At 46.5% G+C, this 18,720-nt stretch overlaps 1 protein-coding gene across 2 annotated transcripts in view; it reads left to right on the top strand.

Moving 5' to 3' along the window:
- PDE3B (phosphodiesterase 3B) overlaps positions 1 to 18,720 on the top strand; it is a 1,362,481-nt gene that overhangs the window by 45,862 nt on the left and 1,297,899 nt on the right. The gene's annotated exons all lie outside the window — the stretch shown is intronic.

Here is an 18,720-nt window from a genome sequence, read left to right as displayed (position 1 = left end):
ATGGATGTTGAGGAAAAGGCTTTGGTTGAGGATAGAAACCACTGTTCCCTTGTGGACGTCCACCTCCTCTTCTGTTTTGAGTGCGATCTGATCTTTGGCCTGAGGAATCACTTGAGCATTTTTCAGAGCCTGTACTGTCTGCGTCTGAGGGATCAGAGGTATTGGAATTTAGAGGTTTATAATCCACTCACGAATACAGAAAGGTTCCCTCGTATGTGAACCATTTTTAAGATGTTTCTGAAATTTTGTTTGTTCTGGCTTGACCAAGGTATTCCTTGTGTTCATTAATGGTTTTATTATTCTCCAAGTTTCTTGTTGAATCTAGCTAGTGTCATCTGAGTTTTCAAGCCATTATCTAGGGTTTTTATCTTATTCAAAAGTGCACCGGAGGGGGAGGAGCCTAGCGCGCAACCAAGATGGCCGCGTAGGCACAGGGCTCCCGAGGGCCTCCACAACTTCCCACGTCTATCCTGAATTTATCCTGATTCTATCGACTGGCTTCTACGGGCGAACCTATGTGGAGGTGATACCTGTTGTCCAAATCGGACTTCAGGAACCGGAATAACATTGATTCCAAGTTGGCGGCCTACTCCGGACCTTGCCCCGGACTCTAGTTGGCATGGTGCCCAGGCAGAAAGTGAACAACGGCGGCATGCAGGACTTGGGCCGGTGCGCACCCCATACTTTCACTTTCGGTTTCGGGTCTCCTCGCTGAAACTGACTGAGGGGCCCCGGATTGTCAGCACGCATTTATAGTGGGACGATTGGGTATGCTGCCTGCTCTTGGACACTAGCCTGGACTACCTTTCGTGATCGCCGAGGCTCCCTATATTGGCTCTCCGGGGATCGCTCATCGTGTTGGTGGCCGACACCCTTGGCGACCATCAGACAATGGCGGCTAGATTGGACGGAGATAAACAAAAATCCAAGACGACTAGGCGGGGAGCTCATACCCAAGCTAACAACATGGACCTCTATACCCAGTCGAAAGGATCCCCTAGTGGCCTGCGTAAGTCACCGGAGAGACCCAAGGATGGCCCGGGATCGTCTACGGAGTTAACATTGCAGGACGTCATGGGTGCCATCGATGAGATGAAAGAGCCGGTCGGCCAGCAATTCGATACATTGGCCCATAAATTGGACACGGTTTTGATCGACGTTAAACTAGTCAGAGCGGACCTTTCACAAACGAATGAAAAGGTCAAATCCTTGGGTCTGACGACGTCGAGTCTGGTAACGGACGTGTCTGACCTGCAAGCCGAGGTCCGTAATCTGCGGACGTCCACTGCTTTGTCTGTCCGTCGACTGGAGGATTTTGAAAGTAGGGCTCGGCGGAATAATGTGCGCATAACCGGGGTGCCGGAGAAATCGGAGGTCCCTGCGGCTGACCTCTTCGTGGAAGACCTCGTGATCAACCATCTCGCACCCAAAGGCTTGAGTAAATTCTTTGCGGTTGAGCGGGCCCATAGAGTTCCGGGTGGTAAGCCTAAACCGGGCGCTCCCCCCACGGCCCATCATTGCTAGAATTTTTCATTTCAGGGACAGGGATGCTATACTGCAGGCCTCGAGGGTGAGTGGGCCGACGAAGTTCGAGAACACTCATATAAGTTTCTACCCGGACTTCAAACAATTGGTCCAAAAGCAGCGACAGGAGTTCATGGGTGTTAAACGGCGACTGAGAGACATGGACCTGAAATATGCGATGCTCTTTCCGGCCAGGTTGCGTGTTGAGTTTGAGGAGCGGACGCATTTCTTCGATCGGCCGGAGGAGGTTGGAGATTGGCTTGATACCCTGTCTCAGCAACGACGTCGAGAGGGACAGACTGAAGGGAACGGAGTGGGCTTGGCTGGACAGGAATAGACTTTTGGTTCCCGGTGACTGACTATTGTGATGACACTTCCATATTTTGGTTTGGTGTTTCTATCCAGTGCATTATCCTTCAATGCCCGGGGGTTGTGGGGTGCTCAGTGAGGCTCTTTCCTCCTCTGGGTTTTCTTTTTGTAGCGTAGTTAATGCTTAGGGCGACAGGCACACTGCAAGTTGGGGGGCTACATGGGCTCACGCAGGGGTGCAGGGTGGGGGGAGTTGTAACGGGAAGGTTGGTGGGAAGGGGGGGAGTTGGGGAATGTTTGCATGTTCTACAAGGCAACGTCACACCATACGACTGGTGGTCGGGATCGTGTTCTCTGGGGGGGGGGAGATGTGCGTGGGTTGGGATGGGGGTAGGGGATTGAGAGTACTCTCGTGGAATGTGAATGGCTTGGGGGATAGGATTAAACGTGGAGTAGTGCTGCAGTTTTTGAAACGGCTGTCGCCAGATATTGTCTTTCTGCAGGAAACGCATCTCATTGGGAATTCTTGCCATGCTATGAATAGGCGGGGATATCGTCTCGTTGTGCATTCTGGTTTCACTTCTGGCTCGCGTGGGGTGGGCATCTTGGTTAGAGCCTCTCTCCCATTGGAGGTGGACGATGTGATCCATGATGATAGAGGGCGGTATGCTGCACTTGTAGGCCGATGGGAGGGCAGAACCATCTCGCTCGTTTCTGTTTGTCCCACCAGGATTGCAGGCCGTAATTTTAGCTGATTTGAGGCGAATGGTCTTGGGACTCCCGGGGGGGGAGGTTCTGGTGGTGGGGGGCGATTCTAACTCTGTCGTATCTGGCGGGGCGGATCGTCACCCTCCCAGGGATCTCCCGGGGGCACAGGCCTGGCTGAGTGAGTTTATTGATACCCTCGGACTGATAGACTGCTGGAGACTACTGCACCCAGGGCAGGCGCAATACACTTTCCACTCAGGGGTTCATGGGAGTTTGTCGAGACTTGATTATGTCCTCATGCCGGCGGCCCAAGCTGTGATGATTAGGGAAGTAAGATATCTGGCCCGGGGTATTTCCGATCACTCCCCACTACTGTTGCACATTGAGGTCACCCCCGGGGCTGAGGGGAGGGTGGCACCGATTTAACCCCTGGTACCTGCGTAATCCTAAAATCCGGGCGGACCTGGTCAAGTCTATTGAGCGCTATTTCACTGAAAACGTGGGGTCAGTGTCCTCTGCTGTCTCGTTATGGGAAGCCTTCAAAACAGTGCTCCGTGGGCAGGCTCTTTCTCTAATTTCCCACTCCAAGAAAAGCAAGACTGAAGAGGTGGTTCACCTTGAAAACGACTTAGCCAAGTTGGAGGGGGACCTGGAGCTGGGTGTTACGAACGATAAGTTGCATGTTCTCAGTCTTAAGCAGCTTGACTATAGAGCGTTGGTTACTGACGCTGCCAAAGTGATGAGTAGAGAGCAACAGGGGCGCTTATACGATGTGGTGGACAAGGCTGGAAAATTGATTGCATGGTTGGACAAGGAGAGAGCGAGTCGAGTGGTGCCGGTTATTGAGAGAGCGGATGGCGTGCGTGTGACTGACCCTGTGGAAATTGTTGAATGTTTCGCGACTTATTTCCACGACGTATATTCTCCAGTCTCAAATGGCCTTGAGGATGACTCTCATCTGTTGCTGAGAGAGATAGTGTTGCCGTCTTTGTCCGAGGCGGATAGGGTACTGATGGATGCGACATTGTTGCCTGATGAGATTGCTTTGGCTATTCGCTCGGTCGCTTCTGGCAAGGCCATGGGTCCCAATGGCCTTCCCATTGAACTGTATAAACTGCGCCCGGACAAGATGGCGCCTCATCTCTGCGACATGTTTCTTGAGGCACGTGACGTGGGCTCCCTCACCTATGATCAGCGTCTCGCTACCATAGTTGTGATTCACAAGGAGGGGAAGCCGCGGGATCGGTGTATTTCTTACAGGCCCATCTCATTATTAAATGCTGAGCCTAAAATTCTTGCTAAGGTTTTAGCTAATCGTCTGGTTAGGGTCGTTGGCGACTTGATCCATCCAGACCAGTCCGGTTTCATACCTCACCGTAATACGGCTCTGAACCTGAGGCGTCTTCATGGAGTGCTCGCCAGAGCGCAGTACATATGTGAAACGGCCGTTTTGGCGTCCTTGGATGCCACTATGTCGTTCGATACCCTAGAATGGCCGTATCTTTGGGCGGTGCTTGCGAAGTTTGGTTTTGGCCCCGGGTTTATCGGTTGGGTAAAGTTGCTGTATAAGGAACCGTTGGCTCAGGTAGTTGTGAATGGCAGAGTGTCGGCACCCTTCGGGTTGGGAAGAGGCAAGCGGCAGGGTTGTCCGCTATCGCCCCTCCTCTTTGCACTTGCCTTGGAACCTCTGGCCGCCTGGTTACGATGGGAGCCCTCATTGCGCGGCATTAGGTGGACGCCTGAATTTGAGGACCGCATCTCTTTATGCGGACGACATTCTCCTGTACCTCACATCTCCCAGGCAGTCTTTGATAGTACTGGTCGATGTTCTGAACTCATTTGGTCGCAACTCCGGCTTTGTCATTAACTGGGCCAAGTCATGCGTCTATGTTCTCTCTGGGGATGCTCCTCTCCTTCCGCGTGGCTGCCCTATCCAGATTTCGCAGTCAGGGTTTAAATATTTGGGAGTGTTCATAACTTTGGACCCTGTGGCCCGTTATGAGCGGAATCTACTCCCCCCACACTCCAACGACTGAGGGCCGACGTCTCGAGGTGGCGACGGCTTCCGCTTTCGCCGCTCGGACGCGCGGCGTTGTTTAAAATGATGTCGCTGCCACGATTCCTGTAAGCACTGCAAAATACACTCGACGTCCTACCGGCCCGCTATTTCCGTGAGGTGGAGAGCTTGCAGAGGCGGTTGTTTTGGGACGGGCGATCCCAAATCGCTCTCACAAAATTGACACTCCCTTGGTATGATGGAGGTATTGCACTCCCCGATATCAAGCGATATTATTGGGCGTCCCAATTGGCAGCGGTGAACCACGGGATGTACGGGCCGGCCCTGAACCCGGCGTTCGAGATGGATAAAATGCTATTGCCTGGGGGGGATTATAATAGAGCACTCTATTCGAAGTCTCCTGGTGTGCAGTTGACAGGCCCAACAAAGATAGCGGTACGTGTGTGGCATGCTGCTAATGCTGCGATGGGTTGGAAGGACCGCCTGACTCGAGCGACTCCACTCTATGCTTCGGAAAGGCTGGGCTGTTTGTGGAAAACTAAAGGGTTTGAGAAATGTGATATGATTGGCATATGTAAGGTGAGTGACCTCTGGGTGAGTTTAAAACGTTTGAAATGCTGAAAGCGGAATATAAGCTAAACGATGGGGAGTATTTCCGGTATGCTCAGGTCCGTCATGCGTTGCGCTCGGTTTTCCCTGATGCTACTGCTATCCCGGAGAATTCCCCGCTGGAGGATAGGGTGCTCGATGGCTACGTGCCTGACAGCACAATCTCCTTGAGATTATCAACGATCGGGCAGATCTGTTGACCCGCTTGAGGCAGATCTAGCTGCCTGATGGTTTGCAATTAGATGATGAGGACTGGGTTTCGGCAATAGCCTCCCCGCGGGAGGTGGCAATTCCGGCCCGCCTTCGGTTCGTACAACTAAAGATACTCCATAGAGTGTATGTCACTGGTCCCCGCCTGCTGCGCATGGATTTCTCCGTGGATGGGATGTGTAAGCGTGGCTGTGGTTCGCTGGGTACTTTCCTTCACGTTATATGGGAATGCCCTGAGGTGGCGCTCTTTTGGCGTCGGGTGCATGCGGTAATGGAAGAGGTCACTCACGTTGCTCTGCTTCCAGAAGCTAGGAGATGCTTGCTGAACGTGTGGGAGCCAAACGATTATAATGTGGCACAGACGCGGTGGGCGACTTTGGGGAATATGGTGGCTAAACGTAATATTGCCCAGTTATGGGGTTCCCAGAGGCCGCCCACGGTCTCGGTGTGGAAGGAGAATATGGATTGGTGCATGTTTAGAGAAAAGACGGTGTATGTAGCGAGAGGCAAGCCGAGGAAATGGACTGGGGTGTGGGGTCCGTGTAACGCTTATCGCGGAGACATCTGTGCCCCTCCTCTGGCTGTTGTATTGGATGCCTCTTTGTCCCCCTAGCCGAGCATTCCTCGTCTGTTAGGTTACGAGTGAGTTACAGTTTGATTTTTCCTCTGTTCCCGTGCCCCCCTCCCTTCTTTGCCGCTGATCATTGATTCCCTACCCCGGGGAGCACGTCCTGACATTTACAATGCCTATTGCCTTGCTTGTGTATAATGTTTTTTTGTTTTAACTTGAAAACTGAAACCGTATTTAATATTGTCATTCAATTATTGCTTCTGCCTTCACTGGGAGCATGATGGACTGACGGGCTCCTCAGAGTGACCAATCTGTATAACGGTGAATGATACGTCTCATGCTAATTAGCGGCCGGCCCAAGGGTTGTAGGCCCATGTCTGTAACTCCTTGAAGTCAAATAAAGGTTTCTTTATAAAAAAAAAAAAAAAAGTGCACCGGAAAGTCTCTTTGCCGTCTGTATAATTAAGACCAGCCAATCCCTTTTGCATTTCCATGTTATGAGGGACCAACTTCGTTTAACCTCCATCATTCAAAAATATGAGAGGGGCATTTGACACGAAGTCATTGAGTGCTATGTTGCCCCCTAGATACTCCGTCATGATTGCTCCCTGAAGAAGTTTCATCAGCTGTGTCCGCTTCAGTTCTGTGAGTAAATCCCAATCATTGGTATTGGAGTTAGGGAGGTATCCGGGATCAGGTACGACCCCGATGATGAAGCATGTCCCGATTAAGTGAGTGAGGCGTCTAATCCAATATCTTTGGATATTCAAGAGGCTTGCTCAAGGATCGATTCACTCAGTACAATACCAGTTGCTTTTTGCGTGTATTTGTAGATTTTGGGAGAGTGCAACTTGTCTTAGAATCTCTCATTCTCTAACTGTGAGGAAACCAATCCCATCCAATCTACCCTTGGTTATGGCGCGCACTATTCGAGATGTGAGGGCAACCTGATTAGTACTGTCATAACACATCGGATCTCGATGGTGGATGGAGACTACATTTAGTGCTGCTATTGTTCTTGTGCGACTAACCGTAATTTTGTCGTCTTCTGCGGGGACAATCCTAATTTTGGGGGTGGGGGGAGAAGCATGCTCGTGACATAAGTATCCAGTCCCAGTTGAAAGTACCATTTTTCTTTTCTGTTAGCTGCAAGGCTGACTCCTTCATCCGTTGCTTCAACATGGATCATTAGAAAAGATGCCCATTCGGCTTCTGAAATATTAGCACCGCCCAACTTCTTTGGCCATTTATTTGCTTATTCACTGAGGACCAAAAATCCCTTGGGTTAGGATTCTTGCTGGCATGAAGCGGTGTTAATCAGAAGGATTCTGAGCATTTGCACTTATTTGAGAATACTACCTACCTGTAGGCTCTCTGAGCTTGCTTGATTATGGGAAGGATCGACCTGACCCCTGGTACGTCTGGAGAGGTTTCCGTGCTCATTTACGCATTTTTAAGATCCTTAATTGTAGTTGTGACAATGTCCTTCCGGGTAATACTTTAACAGATAGAGGAAATTTTAAAAGCAGTTGCTCAGTGAAGTTCACCCACTCTGTGATAGGTGCAAACAGTAGTAACTATGTTTTTCCAAAGAGTGCCCCGTTTGTGATCATTATAGTGTTTTGTGGAGCAATTTGTCCATTTAAGCTTTTTGAGGTTCTCTGTGTATACTCCACTGATTGCCGTCCTTGCCGCAGCATAGTGTGGTAAGTTAGATGACAGGATGATAATCTGTGGACGATGGTCACTCCGTCCGCGGGGCAATATAACAGTTCTCAACCAAAGGTAACATTTCACCATTACAGATGGAGTAGTCTAGGTAGGAGCGACTTTGCCCATTGGATCTTGTCCAGTTTGGCGGCTTATCCTGCGAAAAACGACCATTCAATAGTGTATAGCACATGCTACTAGTTTGCAGAACCATAAATTCACCAAACTTGCTATACTTATAGCTGCTGGGTTTAACCTGCTCCATGATATTTTGATCTCTTTGTAAATGCGGTTCCCTGTAATCTTCTGGAAGACCCTAAAGATTTGTATTGAAGTTCCCTGTAATCAAGCAAGCTGCGTTAGGTTGATCATTGATTTAGTCACACAGAATCTGCATTGGATGGATAAATGTGGTTCTTTTCACTCCGAAATTTGGGCTTATGTAAACATCTATCAGTACTAATGAATTGCTGTGATCTTTCACAACTGACTCTAATACCAGAAAGCCTGTTCTCCTCAAATGCTAACTGATCGATAGTGGCTTTTAACGTGACTGAGACGTAGATCGATAGCCCACCTTTTGAATTTAAGCTTAGGGGCCCTGGTGGTTGATGTCCTATTTTCTAAAAAGCCTTCTATTAGAAAAGTTTATCTCTCCCCATGTTTCCTGTGAAGGAAGTGACCTGCTTTGGGCCACCCGGGTCACCACAGACCACCTCTCAGCCTTCCATACCGAATGAGTCAGGGAATCGGTGGAGAATATACACCAAAAATCACTTGTTGATGTATGCTCCGAGCGGGGCTCCTTCTGCACAGTCTCGTACGAATACTAAAGAGGGATCTTAGGAACAGTAAGCACAAAGCTACATTATGTACATTGCATGGTTCGCTAAGAACACGCCCAAAATGGATATTTGCAAACCGATGCGGCCGGACAGCGAAAGGCAAAAGGTTTCTACTATCAGATCTTGCACAGTTCAGGACACTCTCAAGGCCGTTCCATCTTGTGCTGCAATCAAACTGCCAAACAGGTGGGATTAGTTTCGAACCTCACACAAAATGGAGTCTGAAAAAGAAAATGGCGCAGCGAATGGTAACTTATACATGGCATTATGAGAGCATCAACGAGCATATTCTAACAAACCCTCCTTTTAGCATGAGCTTAAGAAATTTTCTGTAAAAGGAAAAAAAGGCTCATATGCAGGGCAGCTGTAACCGCATCAAACGGTTAGGGCCTCAAAATAAGAAATGGAATCCAGGTGAAGCTATGGGCTCACTTTATAATCTACACTAGAAATTGGGACAGCAAGGAGGGATGAGTCCTCAAATATTCCTTCATCTATATTCATAAGACCATCTATCGACTTGGAGCATCATAGCGGCATTGGTAACATGGGCTGATATTTTCTGTTTGTTCTTATTCTGCCACTGTTTAATGCCCAAAGGGGGAGGCATTGAATGAGACAGCCACAAAATATTAATATTGCTATACAATAAATGATTTCCTTAAGGCTCCAACTACCTAAAAGAGAACAACTCCAATTTCCACTTTCTATCTCCTTGACATTCTCCATTATGTACATGTTGTGTTATATTTTTCAAATTCTCTATGCCAACAACACACTGATCGCCAATTATCACGCATACTCAACCACTCGTTGGCAAGATAAAATCCAGTGCATATCTAGTCCGTACCGAATACACCCGCGTGCTTTCTACCGGAGTGGTAATGTCGATCAAGGCTTCCACTGTTCCACTGTAGTATTGGATAGAATCTGCAAATTGCATCCAAAATATTCTCTGGCTTTTTCACCCCTGGCCATGGAAGTACCAGCCAATGTAAAGATGGAGGAGAGGATGTGTCCAAATGTGATACCATTACTATTGCTATTCCCTTCAAAGTCTGTTACCCCTTCACAAAATTATTTTGTTACTGTCCTTAGTGTCCTTTTTACCCATCTTGTTCTAGGTTGAGCATATTTACATCGAACGCCTAAAGGCAGTACCAATATAGAAATTGGAATACGTCTCATTGGACAGAAAGAAAAATCTTGGATCATAATTCACTGCATCATATCTGGAATTCATTCCGAAGTGCTTGAATCTTCAGTTTTTTTTATTGACTAGAGAAAGGATATTTCTATATGGTATTGTCCTTGAACAATTTATGTACAAAAAGGTATCTGTACTATTCACTATGGGGCAACAAGCAGGGTAATAACTAGCCTCTCTGGTTACTGTCGACTCCTTGTAATGCCAACCCACTAGTGTTATTATTAATATATATATTTTTTTTTCCCCATATAAAAATTGTCACTATGTATTGTTTTCACAACCCGGGTAACCCTTATCCTGTGGTTTTTGATGATACGGACATAGTCCAGGACAACCAAATCCGAACATTCCCTTTACTTCCACAAACTGAGGTGGCAGAGTGTATGTGTAGTTAATAAGCGACAATGGGTATGTAGTCCTAAGGCTTGTGACAGATCGGATGGGATAGCAGGCGGTCCCTTTTCCCAAAAATCTCCTGTGCGTTTCTTTAAACACATTGTGTGGCAGCCCTCTTATTGCGTCATGGGGAAATATGTTCACCTGCATTAAGTGTGGGTACACTATGTGCAACTTCCAGAAACCACGACACCCCACATATTATTATTGCCACCGTTACAAGAACAATGACACACACAATTTTACTTCGTGTAGACTAAATCGTACTACGTTGTATATGAGCAATTGGCTGATCCTCCTTAGTAAATGGTCTACCAAAAGGATATATAATAAACAAAGAGGGAAAAAAGTCAATAAATGTGGGTGTTCCCAGTGTCCGTGAGCCTCACTGGTAAAGGCTCCTATTGTCCAACAATCAATTGGCGCTCTTGAGCGCTGGCGGTGGATCTTGCTCTGTCCTAAGCTCCTTCCTAATCTATCCCATGCTGATAAAGGTGGTATACTTGTAAAGTATACTTTCCTGACTAATGTTCAAACAGCAAGAGCGAAACAGATGGAATTTGTCGTTTATTCCACTCCCTCGTTTGTACTGCTACTCTGTACTTTCCTACCTTATGCAGTCCGTCTTTCTTTTCCCCAGACCTGGTGGTCTTCGTCCGAGGACGAAAATTGTACCTGGTAACTCCAATTCAACAGAGGCTCCTGGTTAGCTCGTATTTCTGGTGGGACAGCCTCATTTAATACCTCGTCGTTCTCGAAGTCAGTTTGCATCCAAATTAGCGTTGCAAAGCTGAAGGGCACGAATCTGGGCACTTGTTCACATTCAACGTCTCCTATGCTATCCTTGACACACTGATCGTTCGGCAACGGCAAAGGTATTCTTTTGCAGTGAGTCACATGGACCCAATTCTTTCGACCAGCAACCTTTACAGCGGTCTGTGTAGCCAGAAGAACTTGCACCTGACCTTTCCACCTGGGTTCCAAATTCTTCTTATTCTGAAAATTCTTAATCAAAACAAAGTCCCCAGGTTAAATGCTGTGGCCTTGTCCCTCTGGTTTAGGAGGTAAGGAGTCTCGCACCTGTTGAATAGGACGCAAACTTTGTCAATTGTCCAAGATAATCAAGCAATACAGGATATTCAATGTCTGAATAGTTCTTCGGCCTCGGGACTCCCCAGACGTTTGCTGGGCGGCTGAAAACTACTTCATAGGGTGATAAGACCGTTCTAGAATGTGCTGTAATCCTTGTTGACAAAAGAGCCAATGGAAGAGCATCCGGCCATCTCATTCCTGTTGTCTCTTGAATTTTTGCCAATTTCAGTTTTAATGTTCCATTGTACTTTTTGACAAGACCTGGTGACTGGCAGCATGGAACTTCTGTTTAATATGCAAGCCTTCACATATTAGCCTAATCACTTTCCCATTAAAATGATATCCGTTATCACTCCAAATAACTAGGCATTCTGAATCGTAGGAAGTACTTTTAAATGAGCACCATCGCAGTTGTGGTGGCCGCATTGTCTTTAGTGGAGTAAGCCTCAATTCATTTAATAAACGTGCATAACCACTTTGGCACCCTTGAGATTGTTACAACGTTCAAGCTCAATGAAATCCATCTGAAGAACTTCAAAGGGAAATGTAGGTGGTCAAAAGTTACCGGATGGTGTAGGGGTACCTTTTCCTGGATTGTGCCTCATGCAAATCATGCAACTTTTCACTAAATGTGTAGCGGTCTTGAAAATATTATTATGCCAAACCGGGGCCAATAATTTACAAATACCTTTTGCACTGATATGAGCTGGACCATGAGCCATACTAACCACAGGGAGTACATATGCATCGGGTAACGTCCATTTCTGTTCTCCAGCCAAATCAATCTAACACCCTTCATCATCTAGACGTGCTGTACTCTTGCCACACCGCTAATTCTTATATCGTGGCTTCACTTTGTATCTCTTTCACACTCTCAACCGTGCTTTCAAACATGGTATTTTTGGGAACCCATCTTGCTAGGCCTGCAACAAACATTCTCTTCATCTTACTCTGAGCCGTTTCCTTGGCTGTCTGATCTGCGAATGCATTCCCTCTACCTATGTCATCTGTCACTTTCTTGTGGGCACTACACTTTACAATAGCCATTTTCTAAGGGAGTGTCAGAACAGATAACAATCGTAATATCAGATGTCAATGTTGTATCTTAGTACCATGGGAGGTAAGGAATCCTCTTTGCCCACAGGTGCCCAAAATTATGCGCCACCACAAATGCATACTGACTGTGTAAATATTGACAACTAACCCCTTGCTCAATTCACAAGCTCGTATAAGGGCAGCAAGTTCTGCTGCCTGCGTAGATTGATAGGGGACCCGTGATGTCTCGACTACCGTACGCAATGTAGTGATAGCATAAGCTGCAGTGGTTGAGCCATCTGGTAATTTAAAACAAGAGCCATCAACATATAGTTCTCCTTTGGGATCCGATAAGGGAACATCAGTCAAGTCTACCCATCTTGTCTCTTCCTCTGTTCGGAAAATACAGTCCTGATTGTTGACTGCATCATACTCAGAAGGGAGGGGTGGTAAGTGGGCTGGATTCAGAGTGGCACATCTTTTAAACGTAATATGTTTAGCAAAATGTCAACTCATTGCCGGTAAGACGTGCACTGGTGAGGGGCTGTGTCCTTATTTTATTCAGAAATGTATCCACAGCATGGGTACCATAACTGTGAGGTCAGTTTAAAGTACGAGTCCAGCCGATTGCCTGATGAAAGGGGCCCGACCGCTAGCAGACAGCTCAGGAGGGCCCTTGCGACTGACGGAGACCTTACGTTTATTGCTCTGCTGTGCTCGATCCTATCGCCAAATCTTTGAGTCAAGACATAGCACAACCAGCCGTCTCGTGGACGGACAACACAAACTGTTTACTATAATCGGGTGTGCCTAGCACTGGAGCAGAGCAAAGCGCAGCTTTTAATTGTTCAAAAGATTGCGGACAATCTGGCGCCCAAGGCAAATGCTCATGCACTGCTTTCGTTGTTAATGCAAGCAGATGTTTGATTAATAAGGAATAATTTGAGATCCACTGGCGGCAGTAGGAAGTGATGCCTATAAAAACACGCACATCCTTTTGAGTTTGTGAATAAAGCATTTTATTAATGGTCCTGATGCGTTCTGGAGTTAACCTTCTACCCTCCTTCGACAGAAGGTGACCTAAATAGGTGACCTCCTGTCGGCCATATTGAAGCTTCGAAAGGGAAACTTTATGACCATGATGTGCCAAGTGCAACAATAACTCATCGTACTATCCTTGCAACCTTGTTCTGTATCGGAAGCAATCATCGACATACTGCACCAATGCATTACCTGGAGAAAGTGAGTGAATCCAACTGACCTTTCAATGCTTGACTATAGATACTAGGACTTTCAATATAGCCTTGAGGAGCGCAACAAAATCGTAAACTTTTACCCGCTAGCAAAAACCCTAACAAGTACCTGCTGCCTCGGTGTATAGGGATGCTATAGAATGCAGTTTTCAAATCCATGACGGAGAAAAACTTAGCGGTAGATGAAATCATTGTTAAAAGTGTAGTGATCTCAGGAACCACTGGGAATTGCGGGAACACTATTTTTTTTAACCTCAAGCAAATCAATCACAATACGATATGCATCATTAGCACTATTAGGAGAACCTAAAGGTGCTCTTTTTAAGACCGGAAGAATAGGACTATTGCATATGTTAACTGTAGTCTCTTCGACAACTCCCTTGCATATTAAGCCCTGAATAATATCGCTTGTTCTTCTGCCTGTGGCATTTTATACTGAGGAATATGGGGCAATATGCCGCACTCCCTGCATTCAATACTGACACAGGAGCACCGCTATTCTGGCAGATACTTTAAAAAAGGCTATTACCCCAGCCATAGGGCCATACACTTTAGCTTTCAAAAAAGTGAAAATGTGCTTGATGTAAGTAAGTAAGATGATTCAACCCCTAGGCGTGTTTCCTTCTAGATAGTTTTGCCAAAATAAATTATTTTAGTTTTTGACAGTCCGTTTAAGGGCGTTGTTTGTGTAGGGGAGAAGTTTGTCGAGTAGCCTCCGGCAGGTCTACCTTTGTGTGGGTAAGTAACACGAGATCATCCGCGTATACAAAGTTGCTGATGCAGGTTCCATCTAGTTGGGGCGGGTGGGAATTAACCTTGTCCAGTGTGGAAGATAGGTCCGAAATGAACAGGTTAAAAAAGGGGTGCCAACATGCAGCCTTGTTTAACACCGCTTCCTGTTTGGATCTTTTTTGAGACATGAGAGCCTCCTCCCAACTTTATTCTGGAACTATAAGCCCAAACAACAAAGTAATATCAGCGAGGGTCATCCCAGTAGAAGAGGCTGCCTCTGTCAATTCTTTTTAGTAAGCAGTAGGATTTTTCCTAGGATCAGGCAATGTAGCCTTAAGGGCCAGAACTTCACTCCTTTTCCATGGAGTATAAACCCATTATTCCTGAAAACGGGCAGCCACAGCTGGTCTGGTAACCGCTCCATGTTGATATATCATTTCAGGAATTTCCAGGTGGTAAATGAGGTGAACTTCTCGCATTGGGAACTGAGTGGGACTCCTATAATGCAATCTACCTCTATAAGTAATGAGAGTTGAAATGTTTCTGAACACCTGGGCTGGCTCCATGTTAATTATATAAATGCCTTCACTAATATAAAATAGTATTTGGGGTGCTTCCGTTTTGATGTGTATGCCAGAGGTCAATTAGTGCGTCGGACATCTGTTTAAGGGCATGCTGCTGTAAGGAGGGTTCGAAGTCTCGCACTACCTGCCAGACACCCTCGAGACTGTTAATTGAGTTGCGAGCCCACCGTATTGCCTGGTCCACTGCTACTTTCTTCCCGACTCCCGAACACCTTAACGGACCGAACTGTTCTCTGAATCCAGTCAAATCTCTATCTTCTGAACCACACACTGGTGTGTCAGTAACTAATGACAATGGAGGATGAATGACTGGAACGGGAGTAAACCGGTATTGCTGCAGTCAAAGATTGTAATGGAAGGAAAGAAGTAGGGGGTACGTTAACGGGGGCGGTAGGTGTGACAGCTGTGGGGACCGGTGCACCTTGTTGCTGATGGGGCACAACGGGGTATATTCGTTCTGGGACATATAGTGACGGGGGTTGGGCATCTAATAGGGTCTCCATGACAGTATCCCCGTCCTCCTGAGCCGTATAGGACCTATCCATTTGCAACCGAAATCTCCTGTCCACACATGCTATCCCAGTTTCCTACGTCTCCTCATCAGCAACACCCTTCTGTGTAAGGGTCTGCATACCTCGCTTTCTAGCATCCTTTTCCATTTTTAAACCCCTCTGTTTGGCCTCCTTCTGCCAAGTATGGAGGGAGTCAAACATAGACCAATTTACAATGGTACCACATCCACATAAACTGAAACGGACTCGCCTGATCTCAGGCGCACTGATAGACCAGTTCTCCATTGCTGACTCTTCGGACCAAATAGTCAGATCACAGGTTTGCTGTTCAGGACTCCAGTCTGGATGACTGCTGGGTGAGGCACCCTCTGGTGGGACAGAGGCAGCAGCTGCGAGAAACATATCTCTTCATGCAGGGATCCCTGAGCAGTCAGTCCGACCAGAGGGTGTTCTCATCCTCCTCTCCTTTTGTGGAAAATGGATGGGTCATACCACAATGGAGTCCCTGTTTCGGGTGCCAAATGAAGGCAGTGACCCGTTTAGGGCTGCCCGTGTCACCACAGACCACCTCTCAGCCTTCCATACCGAATGAAGAGTCAGGGAAACAGTGAAGAATATACACCAATAATCATTTTAGTATTCACTCAGAGCGGGACTCCGTCTGCATAGTCTCGTAAGAGTACTACAGAGGGATCTGAGGAACAGTAAGCACAAAGATACATTATGTACATTGCATGGTTAGCTAAGAACACGCCCACAATGGGATTTTCCAAACCGATGTGGCCGGACAGCGAAAGACAAAAAAAAGGTTTCTACTCTCATATCTTGCACAGTTCAGGACACTCTAGGCCGTTCCATCCTGTGCTGCGATAAATAAAACTGCCAGACAGGTTGGAGAGGTTCTTATGCACTGGCACAAGCAGTTCTTTGTTACAGAAACAAAACTTAGCAAAGGGTATTTCTCAGAACAGGAAAGGATTCGTTTCGTACCTCACACAAAATGGAGTCTGAAAAAGAAAATGGCGCAGCGAATACTAACTTATACATGGCATTATGAAGGCATCAGCAAGCATAATCTTACACCTGTAGAAGTATAACTACGTGCTTCTTTAAAAACGTGATTACATGTAAAAACTGGAGTTTCTGCGTGAGACCGTTGATATTCCAGGAACACATGGATAATTATGGCATATTCACATCAGTGGCTGTTTGAGGACTAGTTCAATCAAGACCTACTGGTTAAAGCTGCTGACAGCCAGGCCCAGTCATTCCCCTTGCGGTCTAGATCCTGCACCCTTTGTTGGCTGACATTTGTGAAAGCGCAACCCTGGGTGGTTTTTAGTATTGAGAATGGCTTCTTCCTATTAATAGTTGTAGTATCGAATTTTTTCTCTAATGCCGTGAGATGGGTCTTTCAAAGGGATTATTTTGATGCGCCACATATTGAATTGATCTGTTCTGGATAAAGTTTGCTGTGTAGATTTTGTCAAAATTAATGTAACCAATGTAGGGTCTGTATTTTGAAGACCTGTAGGGGGTAGAAATTGAATTGCTATGATGCAAGTAGATCCACTCAGGTCAGGAATAGACTTGAACAGCCTGACAGCCTGAAGATGTCCCTCCCCCGCTATTTAGATTGTGGTGAGGACCTTGTGAAGGGTACTTCAGAATAAACAATGTAGAATTTTTATTTGGTGGACCTGTGTCATGACCGAGGTTTTGATTTGGGCCCCTAGTCCTGCATGCGGACTACTTCCTCCTAATTGGATTGATTATTGTTCCCTGCCAGTGCTCCTTAGTGGAATGTCCCTTTTTGAGTAGTATCTTGTGTGTAATCGGAGTGCCCTCGTCCTTTGTAATTGTGACTCTGATGGTGTCTTAGGATAAAGGTCCTGAATTGTTGCTAGCGGCTTTATGAATATTAGGTTGCTCAATAGCTGCGTTTCGGGTGAGCCAGCTGGGTTTGTGCACTCTGGTTCTCTTAAACAGCCTTGCTTGTTGTTGTTCTCGTTCCACTAGTGGTGTGGAACTTTTATTTCCCCAAATCTAGGCCTAAGTAGCAAAGCAACCTTTCAACTACATTCGTCCTACTTTGCCCGGCATAACAGATCTAGCACTGACCTTTTACCTAGTTACGTGCTGAAAAAATGGCAATTGGTTTCCTTGAAACTAGCTGTTGTAATCTCATATTGGTATATTTACCTTTTTGTGGTACATTCCGCCTCCCCCCCTTCCCTTTCCTGCTCCTTTAGAACCTTCCCTCAGAGTTCAAGATAGAATGTTGGGAACAGTGTTTGAGGAGAGTGGATGATCAGAATAAAGGTGCTAGTTCTTTACCTGCTCTGGAGTCTGCTTTCTTTCTTGGACTTCAACACTAGCCTCATTTATTATGCATCAGGATTCTAAGTAAAATCCCTTGCACATGACTTGCATAACCGGATTAACATACTCTGTACAACCGTCATTGCTATCTTTCATCCTAGCGTGATCAGGCTAATTTGCATAAAGGACATTTATTGATTTAGGCTCATCTACATAAGCATACGCCTAACCTATCGATTGTGGTAGAACCCCTGAGACTAGATTTTCTGTATATAAAAAAAAAAAATGTGCACCTTCACTAGTGAAGGAGAGGAGACGCTGACCCATACTAAGGTCCCGGCTAGAAGAAGCTTAAACACGCAGCGGTCGGACATCCCTTGCGGTATGTCCAACTCGAGACCAAGACTGGGTCCTTCATTCTCTCATCAGGTTGGGGTTGGCTCTATCCTGGGGGATTCTTGGCTTTACACCCACATACATGCTAGGTACACTTGGGTAGGGTCTGCATCGTAGGAGTACGCTTGATTACGGTCGTGTTTATATGCCCACATATATTCACTGTTTCAGCACCATGGTAGTATTCTACCTTCTATATACACTGTTAGTGCTTGTAATCTCTTACGTTAGTGTCTTTCTACTGATTGTTGCAGCACATATGTTTTATACTAGAATGACGCCGTTTCAATAAACGCTTATTGACCATGTCCCCAGCGTTTATTCTGTGTATCCCTCTGAGACTAAGTGAGCGTGATTGACTGAGTGAAAAGTACTGTATTGTTTCCACCATCCCTGAAGGTTCAAGGGTTGTCATGTTCTATGGTTGCCAGAAACTGTTCGCTCCTTGGTAAGGTTAGGGGGCTTATGGTGGCACTGTCAGCTAGCTGATCTATAGGCACACAAATCCTAACCTTGGAATTGCTTGGCTCCCGACATTGGGTGCCATCTTGGAGTGGATTAGTCCCGCCAACCTTTTAATTTTATGTTTTCTACTTTAATCACCTTTGCTTTTGATTGCCTGTTTTCCCAGTACTTTCCCCTTGCAGATGAGCCTGCATTGGGACTGCGGGGTTGCTGGGCCCAA

This window comes from Triturus cristatus, chromosome 3_2, assembly GCF_964204655.1.
Source record: "Triturus cristatus chromosome 3_2, aTriCri1.1, whole genome shotgun sequence".
NCBI lineage: Eukaryota > Metazoa > Chordata > Amphibia > Caudata > Salamandridae > Triturus > Triturus cristatus.
Note: the sequence above shows the minus strand (reverse complement) of the source record. Positions and strands in the feature narration are given on the sequence as shown.